Genomic DNA, 9,405 nt, shown 5'->3' with positions numbered 1-9,405 from the left:
GGGGATTTTTACCTTCCCAGAATTTGTACTCTTCCCAGAAATTATGCCTGGCACGTAGCAGGCATTCAATAAATAGCTGTTGCATGAATGGATGATTGACCAAGTTAAGAGTAGGCGTTCATGATACTATTTTGATGGGCTGCACATAGTGGTCATCTGTTACTTATTTGGGGCAACATATTTGTGTGCTGTGTGTGTCAGTCGCATTCCTATCTCGGCCTGGCCCCTTGAACTGGAAGCTTTTCATGTTTACCTCTCTCATGCAGGCAAGGAAACCTAATTACATATGTCCTCCTTAAGGCCTTAAAAGTACAATTATCATACTTAAAGATAAAAAAAATAGTTAAATTTCTGATAATATTTTAGTGCAACTATGTCCCAAGTATCACTTATACTAAAAAAAACTATTCATCCTTTATCAGAAATGCTAATTTGTCCAGATGTCCTGTATCTTATCTGACACCCCTACTCAAAGGCTGAATTCCCAAACCCTGTCTTCCTGCATTGAGACCAAGACAGGAAATTTTATGAACTATGTATTTTTATCATGTTTACTAAATAAACAGGCAACCAAAATCTCCCAGCTCTGCTTACTAATAGTTTTACACGTATTTACACACTTCAGTTTCTTCCACAACTCTTATATTTTAGCCATCAGAGTGAGGTTCTAATTTACAGTCATGTAGCCTCTTAGCCACTTAACAGTCGAATTGCCTCTGAGAGGGGAAATTCAGGTGAGGTCACTCCATCTGCATTCTCTATAATAATGCTGTGTGAGTCTCCACTGCATACACTATTTTCTTTCCATCTCTATTCTGCAGAGATTCTCCCCAGGAACAGTAGGGCTCCTCTCAGCCACTGACACCAAGAGTTATTTGGGCTGTGAAATGCCACTTCCCTGTGGAGGAAAGGGGATCGCCACAGTACCCAGCGCTGGCACCTGCACCTAGCAGCCGTCATGTGTTATTACAAACTAGAGGCCCGATGCACGAAATTCGTGCAAGAATAGGCCTTCTTTCCACAGGCTGCTGGCACCGGCTTCCCTCTGGCACCGGCTTCCCTCTGGCACCCGGGACCCAGCCTCGTCCAGAAGGTCGTCCAGAAAAACGTCCGGTCTAATTAGCATATTATGCTTTTATTATTATAGATGAGGCTTTCCACAAGACTTTTATTTTATTTTTTATTAATCCTCACCTAAGGATATTTTCCCACTGACTTTTATAGAGAATGGAAGGGAGTTGGGGGAGACAGAGAGAGAGAAACCTCGATGTGAGAGAGACACACCAATCGGTTGCCTCTTGCACAGCCCAGGCCAGGGCCAGGGATCGAGCCTGCAACCTACATTCCCTGGATGGGAATCACACCTGGGACCCTTCAGTCGACGGTCCAGCGCTCTACTCACTGAGCCAAACCGGCTAGGACTCCACAGGACTTTTAAAAGTTGGAAGCATCATCTGATCTGAAAGGGGGCATTTTCAGATCTCAGTTTCTTAGCTCTGGTAAATGACCTCAGAGGCCAGAAACGCAGGCACCAACTGCAAATATTTCTGTTTCAAAGGCACAGTTTCATGACATTAAATCTGCAGCTACAAGGTAGATGACAACTCTACATAACTTTGTGCTCGTTACTTGTAATTAGTTTTCCCTGTGGTTCTGGAAAGTAAGATAATATCACCAATGTCATCCCATCTTTGACATCCAATCTTGAAAATTACAGGCTAAATGCTGTCCTAGCTGTCTAGATTCCTGCAAAACACGTGCTTAGTTCTCAGATATCACAGCTCTGCGTTCTCAAAAGCAGAAAGGACACCAGAAATTACTAAGTGGTGATTGGAATGCGAGAGAATTTACATGGGGGCCGCTGGGGGGGGGGGGCGGGGCAGGCAAGAGATATAAAAAGAGTGTTGAAGTGGAGATGTAATGTGGCTTAAATATAGCCAAGAAGCACGGTGAAAATGGCTCAGTAGGAAAGTGGGAAGTCAATTTGCCTGGGCCCTGATACGAATGGAAGATCGCCTCCATATTTCATGACAATTCCCTTCTGACACCCACGGTAGTGTCTGCACTCAGAGCCTGGGCACAGCAGGAGGGGATGGGTGTGCCTGACTGCAGTTTACAAAAAAAGGAAAAGAAACTGCCATGGAGCAAACCATCAGAGGAAGAACAGAGAGGAGAACGATCTTTTATCTTTTGAAATGGACTGAAGAGACATTTAATGTTCAAGAGCTTGATTTTGGGACCAGCAGTATTCCCTTTTCATCCAGCTGTTTGCAGGATGGCTCCTAGTGAACATTGCTTGATAAGGGGAATAATTGCGGAGCCACGGGCTGAAGTAGAATATAGTCTAAGTGTTTACGTTGCAAAAACCAGGAGAATTTTGTTATTTCTTCCTTCAGAAAAGAGAGCAATAAACAACGGCTTAACTTGTGAATCATAAAAGCTTCTAACATGAAGAAAAGTTCTTTGACAACTAAGAAACAGGAATAATGCATAGATTATTCTACTGTATAAACTGACCATTAAAGTAAAGGCAAACCTGATGCATCCTGAACCCGTCCCGTGGCCCCTTAAACTGGTTAATAATGTGGACTGACACTCAACTGGTTAAAAATGCGGATTTTGTAGCCAAAGAAAACATAATTTCAAGAGAAACATCAAAAGTGCTTTATTCAAAGTAATGTCCATCACTAGCTACACATTTCCCCCATCTTTCAGATAAGTTGTGGATACCATCCCAATGGAACTTTTCTTGTTTTGAGGCAGACCATTCAGAGACCCAATTTTCCACGTCTTCGTACGTTTTGAAGTGCTGCTCAGAAAGTACGTGTGCCATCTATCAACAAGTGAATCTGAAAATCAAGTGAATAATCTGATGAACAGAATGAACTGGTGATTATAATAGAATCAGGGGCATAGAAAGGGAGTGGACTGGCTATTCTTGGGGGGGGGGGAAGGGGTGAGGGGGATGCGGGAAGAGACTGGACAAAAATCGTGCACCTATGGATGAGGACAGTGGATGGGGAGTGAGGGAGGAGGGTGGGGTGGGAACTGGGTGGAAGGGAGTTATGGGGGGGAAAAAGAGGAACAAATGTAATAATCTGAACAATAAAGATTTAATTAATTAAAAGAAAGTGCGTGTGCCAGCGATCAGAACAAGTGGTCATCTGAAGGAGCAATACAACAAAAGAGCATATATATCAACATGCGTAATTCCACCTATTGAAAAAATCCGCATTTTAACCGGTACACCTAGTATTTGCCTAATTATAGAGAAGGCCTGCCTTGGGAATTGACTTTGAATTTAATTTTATTTCCTCTCCGATGGTAAAATGGATACCGCAGCTTCACATTTCTATAGTGGTTCTCAACCTTCTGGCCCTTTAAATACAGTTCCTCGTGTTGTGACCCCACCATAAAATTATTTTCGTGGCTACTTCATAACTGTAACGTTGCTACTGTGATGAATCGTCATGTAAATATCTGATCTGCAGGATGGTCTTAGGCAACCCCTGTGAAAGGGTCGTTCGACCGCCAAAGGGGTCGCGACCCACAGGTTGAGAACCGCTGCTGGGTGACCAGAGCAGGAGCTTTGGGCAGAAAATGCGCGGGTGCCTTTAAGAGGAGCCTCTGTAATTTTCCGGGGCCTCCTCGCCAGCCCTGCACACGGGGCTGGCTGACGCTGGGCGCAGCGAGTGCGGCTGCGCAATGGGCTTGCGCATCCCGTTGCCTGGTTACCGCCGCCTCAACCTCTGTGCACACAGCCCTATTGTTCCCAAGATGGCTTCCCAGTCCTGTGTGAATGAGTCAGGAACAAAGCCCTTTGAACACCCGGGAGCTGCGCAGAAAGCAAGAGTTGTCTGGCTGGCTTTAAGAGCGTCAATGTCGATATGCATTTACTTTTATAACTTTACAAAAGTCCTTTTGGTTAGGGTGCCTGGATGGCAGAAACCTCAGAGAGGGCTTCGGGGTGTGTAAGCCATGGTCTCTTACGAGCCTTTCCGTGGCAGAGCTTTTGGCTTCAAAGTCGATGCTACATGCACTTCTTTGGATAAGCATTCTGGGTTTTCCTGTTAAAATAGCTCAGAAAGCAGTCCTGAGATTTTAACTGGACTATAAACCATGTAATTATGGGGAACGCAATTAGGTGATAGCACCTGCAAGTCCTCTCTCCTTTACAAGTACCTGATTCTCCTATTTACCCACATTAATCTTATGGTATCGTTATACTTATTATAAGACAGTAAATTCCTCTGGGCAGAGGCACTGTGTTTTATTCAACTTTGTATCCCAGAAGCGTTTCTGCCTACGACAAACAGTTTCAAAATGACACTGGATAGTACAATTTACTGTTGAGGCTTTTTCCTCTGCCAAGCACTGTGCTATGAGATGCATAACCGCCCCCCCCCCCCATTCTATCTGCCATTTTACAGGCAGGGAAACTGAGGCACAGGGCGGTTCCGTCAGTGCCAGAAGCCCCGCCCACTGGTAGATGGAGCTGAGATTCAAACTCGGTCAGGACAGCCTGTGCCGGGCTGCCGCTGGCGTCTCCTGCGTCTGTAAATACCGCAGAGAACGCGACGTCTTCTCATGGCAGCACTGGAGGGGGGAGACACGTGGACGTCTCCTTCCCAGAAGTAGTTCCGCTTTGTTATGAATAGACTTCCCACATTTGCATCCGTCGGCGCAGATTAGATGCTTGCCCTACTCTGAGCTGAAAACCCTACACCGAGCCAACCTTCATGGTGTTGGGGGAATAGAATTAAAAACCAAAACGCCTGCCAACCTAAAAAAAAAAAAACCTCTCCACAAAAGTGGAAGAGAAAGAAAACGGTTTTGTTATTGAATAGGCATTAAGCCAAGATATGATGGGCAGAGATGTTTGGCCCTTAGAGCCAAGCAGACACCCCACCTTGTTCCATACCTGCTCTCGGGATAAATAACTCTTCCTCAGTTAAGAGGGCTTGGCATCGCCATTTATCACCGCAGTTCTTCTAAATTCGCCTTGGTAATTGGTAGCTGGTTATCTGTTAGCTAAATAGTTTATCCGAAGAAAAACTAAACTGGTATTTTTATAACAGGGGGAAGGTTTATAATTTGGAACCAAAGTTAGAGTCCCACTCTCCCACAGAAGCTGAGAAATAGGGATGTTACCTTCCTTGGTGATTACATGTCAAAGAGGTGGCTCCCAGGTCATTGAGAAAGAAATCCCTGGGTGGTTAAGCTGGTAAGAAGCTTATTTAGCTTTAGAAAAGCTTGCTCCAAGGGACAGAGAAAAAAATTTACATCACAAATTTTCTAAAGTAAATGCTAGCAGAAAGGGATGGGGTGTGTCTCTTTCCCTTTCTGAACTGCGGGTACTTGTTTATTTATTTAGATTTGTATTCACTGGAGGCAGGATATGCACACAACTCGGGCCAGCTCTTTCCTCAGAGTCTGCTTGCATTCGAACTTGTACCTCACTGGCCCACCCTCCCCACAGCCACGGAATACGAAGCCAGAATGGTATTACCAAGAGTGGAGGGTTCCATGTTCGATTCTGATTCAAATTCGTACTTCGTGGTTTCTTTGAAATGACACCTAATTCCTAGCAGATGCTGAGTGAATTTTCATCCCGCACCAGACCAAGAGAATGCATCTCAGATCTGCCAAAGGGACCACTGGCTTTGATGGTCTTTCCAATTCAGTCTTCTCTCCTCCCTTTTCATGGCACAGCCTTACAGTTGCCTGACAGGGAGAACCACTTCGCTCTACTGTCTTTAGCTTCTTTGACAAAAGGCGTGGCCTGCTGGTGGCCTCCGTGATTCAGCCTGGACCACCTTCCTCCAGTCTGTGCTTGCTTGGCCCAACTAGCAGGACAGCTCAGCTATACTTTCCTTCTGGATCCTTCTCTGACCCTCGTCCCTGACCACTCACTCACCTCTTTCTAATTTGGTCTCCCCTGCGCTCTCAGGCCACTTGGTCATTTCCCCCTACGATGACACACACGGCTCATCATTTCCCCCTACGATGACACACACGGCTCATCATGTTTAAGGTACTAGTTCATAAATTTCTTGCGAGTCAAGATTTTTTTTTTTAAGAAAAATCTTTGTATTCCTAGCGTCTTACATCAGGGTGCCTCGGTGAGTAGATCTGAGATCTCAAACCGGTGATCTACAGGCCTCATCCAGCTCACCAAACTATTTTGGTTGTCTCTTTTTAAATATTTGTTTTAAATTTCAGGTCACATTTTAAAAATCTGGATTTACATAAGAATCAGGGTCATTGACTTCTCTTGAAGAATAAGGTATGCCCTCCCTTTCCCGCCCCAACCCCAGCCTGGTTCCCCATGGCATCAGGAGCCTGGTGCGGAGATGTGCCACTTAGCTGGGACACCAGCTCTCCACTTTACCACAGTCTCTGCCACTCCCTATTGCTTCCCCATTGAGGCTACGTATGTATGAGGTGTCACTTAGATTGAGTGTGCGCTGATATTTATCTTGGAGTAAAATAGTTCTCAATATCAAAAGAGAGAAAGCAAGACTTTATAAAGAAACTTCGAGAATAATGGGAGAGCCCATTTCTTGGTGGGAATGAAAAGTTATCTCTGTGTTTATTAGGCACATAAAATGTGTTTATCTCCATTTTTCTTAAATCCACTAGCTTTGCTTATTAGGCTATCTTACTGGCCCCATGGATAGTTGAGGTTTTGACCCTTAGGATAGATACTCAAAAGCTGTTTGAGGAAAGGAGGAAGGAAAGAAAAACAAGTGCAGCTAAAGATTAAGATCCCAAACTTTTATAGCCAGCTACTTAAAGAGACTTCGCAAATTATCACCTTTAGCCAAACCTCAATTTTACCCTGAACATCTAACATTCGCTAAGGAAATTCACTGGCAAACAAAACAGGCTGTGTATGATGCAAAACGGGCTCATTCAGAGCACTACCACTTATTTGTGGTTAGCTGTGAGAAATCAAAGCTTCGATTATTGCCATTTCCCTATGCATGCTGCAATAATTGTGCCCGGTCTAACAAACCAGAGAAATACTTCATCTTTGCTGGTTTTCAGTAGCTTCAAAGGGGCTAATGCAAATATTTTGATACCTGATTTGGTTTTAAGGATACTAACCACCAAAGGAAGACAGTCACTCTGCTAAATGACAGCATAGGTTTGAAGGAAAGAGACAACGTCCTTTGTAACTTTGATTCTTTCTAATTCAGACTCTACATCAGCGGTTCTCAACCTGTGGGTCGCGACCCCTTTGGCGGTCGAACGACCCTTTCACAGGGGTCGCCTAAGACCATCCTGCATATCAGATATTTACATGACAATTCATCACAGTAGCAACATTACAGTTAGGAAGTAGCCACGAAAATAATTTTATGGTTGGGTCACAACATGAGGAACTGTATTTAAAAGGGCCAGAAGGTTGAGAACCACTGCTCTACATGAATTTCCATCCATGGGATAAAGTCATCCCCGTATATCTCAAGAAATCAGCCGAAGCCACACCAGTCTCATCTTCCTGAAGAAATTTAAAGGCCATTGAACTGACTGATACCCATTAAAATAAAGGCATTTACTGCCATTTTATTAAGCACCCTACTTAATCTCCATATTCTGTGCAGATTCCCTCTTCTTTCAGGATCAAGTGCCCTCATCTTTATTCCAAGTCACAGTGACTTGGAATCTATTCAGGGCTGTCACTTAATGTGACTAGAACACTCCACTGTATGTTCTTCATTTGAGTTCTAACTCCCACACCCCCAACATTGGAGTTAGATCCTGAATCTACCCAGGCCTTTGATCCTTTCCTTCCTATATTTATTTATTTTCCCACATCCTCCTTCTCAACATTTTCCTTGAAAGACCTAAACATGTAAGTAAATAGGAGGCAGTCAGAGAAACCTGAGTTGAAAATATGTTGTATATAAATCACGTGCAGACAGGTAGGGAAACATGTGGCCTGCCTCTCAAGCTATTGGACTGAGATATATTTATGAAAAGCAAAAGCTCCCACAGTCCAGGCAAATCTCCCAGTTCCATTTCCCAGGAAGTTGAAAAATCGCTGAAATCAAGGAAAGGCACCACGCAGGAACATTTAAGGTATGGGAGGGTGATTATTATTAATACGCTGCTTTAGAAATCAGAATGTGAAAGACATACGACTGAAAGGCACACATGTCTATATTTAGCTATGGGAAATGATCCGTCAAAATGTCCCTTTCTACAAGACGTGAGTAAAATAGAATCTAGGATGGTACCCAGTCCGACCGCAGGTTTGGGCAGAACGGAGGTTGCAGCTAAGTGTTATAGGCCAGGCACACAGCTGCAAGGAAAAGGCCCCCTCCCCTGGCTTTAGGCCTCTTCCTGGGTAGACAGTAAATTTAAATCCTTTGTCCCCACAGACCAACTCAAAGCAGTAACTGTGGCTACAGTTGCCGTGGGAGAAACACCCTCCCCAGATTTCCAGTTCTATCATTTTCTCAGCTTCTCGAAAATTGGTTATGTTGAAAGGGAAAAGGCGATTTTACTTCGCCTCTGTTACTGACACCAAGAAGCGCTCCTCAGACCGTTCAGAGGGGAAACAATGAGTCATTCATGCTGTCAGCCCAGGTGGTGCATGGATTCCAGACGGAGGAGGCGGCCGAGTTAACCCCTGAGGCCTCCTCTCCCCACAGCGGCTCAGGCGGCCTCTGGGGGAAGCGGGCAGCCACCGCACAGGCCTGAGCTGGAGGGGAAGGTGAAATGGTAACCAAGGCAGTGCCTCCCAAGGCCCCGTCCCGAGGGGCCTCTGAGCTGTTTGTCACCCTGTGATTGGCTCCAGGAGAGGGTGGAGGAGTGGAAACACTGTGCCCAGGATATATTTAGTTGAAGTGCAGCTGGGCAAGCGCTTAAACAAGGGAGCTTTTGTCCTTGGGGCTGAAGTGTTTTTCCAAACTCCACAGGGCGAGAAACCTAAGCCACGTATGGTACGGATTTCCCCACCCCCACCCCCCACTCCGTGTCTCTTCTTGGGGGAAAGTTTCGAATTTTCTGGGATTTGTTCGATAAGAACAAACCGAGCAACGTGGACGTAGAGCTGACACAAAAGTGTAAAGCTCACATCCGTGCAAGAGACACCGTTAAGAATTCCAGATCATTTCTTAACACCTTGCATTCTGGTCATTAATTTTCTGTTGGTTCAAACAGGAAGTGGGGTATTTTCAAGCATCTTTAGTTGGACCCATTTATGGAGTTAAAAACGTAATTAAGCTTTGTACGCGGCCAGGACTCTGCTTCACTTGAGTTGATTCGCATTTTCCGGTCATGAAAGATTTACTTCTGCTCCGATGGGCGCAGCTTCTTTGCAACGGATTACTGATGAGCCATGTAATGGCTCCTGGTCACGTCTCCTCGGGAAACCACAGGGAATTGCCACCT

The 9,405-nt window shown here is 44.9% G+C and overlaps 1 long non-coding RNA gene across 1 annotated transcript in view; it reads right to left on the bottom strand.

Moving 5' to 3' along the window:
• Positions 1 to 2,646: 2,646 nt before the first annotated feature.
• Positions 2,647 to 9,405, bottom strand: part of LOC308535830 — a 32,740-nt gene continuing 25,981 nt past the window's right edge. Inside the window, exon 3 of the long non-coding RNA XR_013997303.1 lies at positions 2,647 to 2,849. This is a non-coding gene — a long non-coding RNA (uncharacterized lncRNA). The remainder of the gene's footprint in view (positions 2,850 to 9,405) is intronic.

Source organism: Myotis nattereri, assembly GCF_964212035.1.
Source record: "Myotis nattereri genome assembly, chromosome: 21".
Taxonomy (NCBI): domain Eukaryota; kingdom Metazoa; phylum Chordata; class Mammalia; order Chiroptera; family Vespertilionidae; genus Myotis; species Myotis nattereri.
This window is presented reverse-complemented; position numbering and strand designations above follow the sequence as displayed.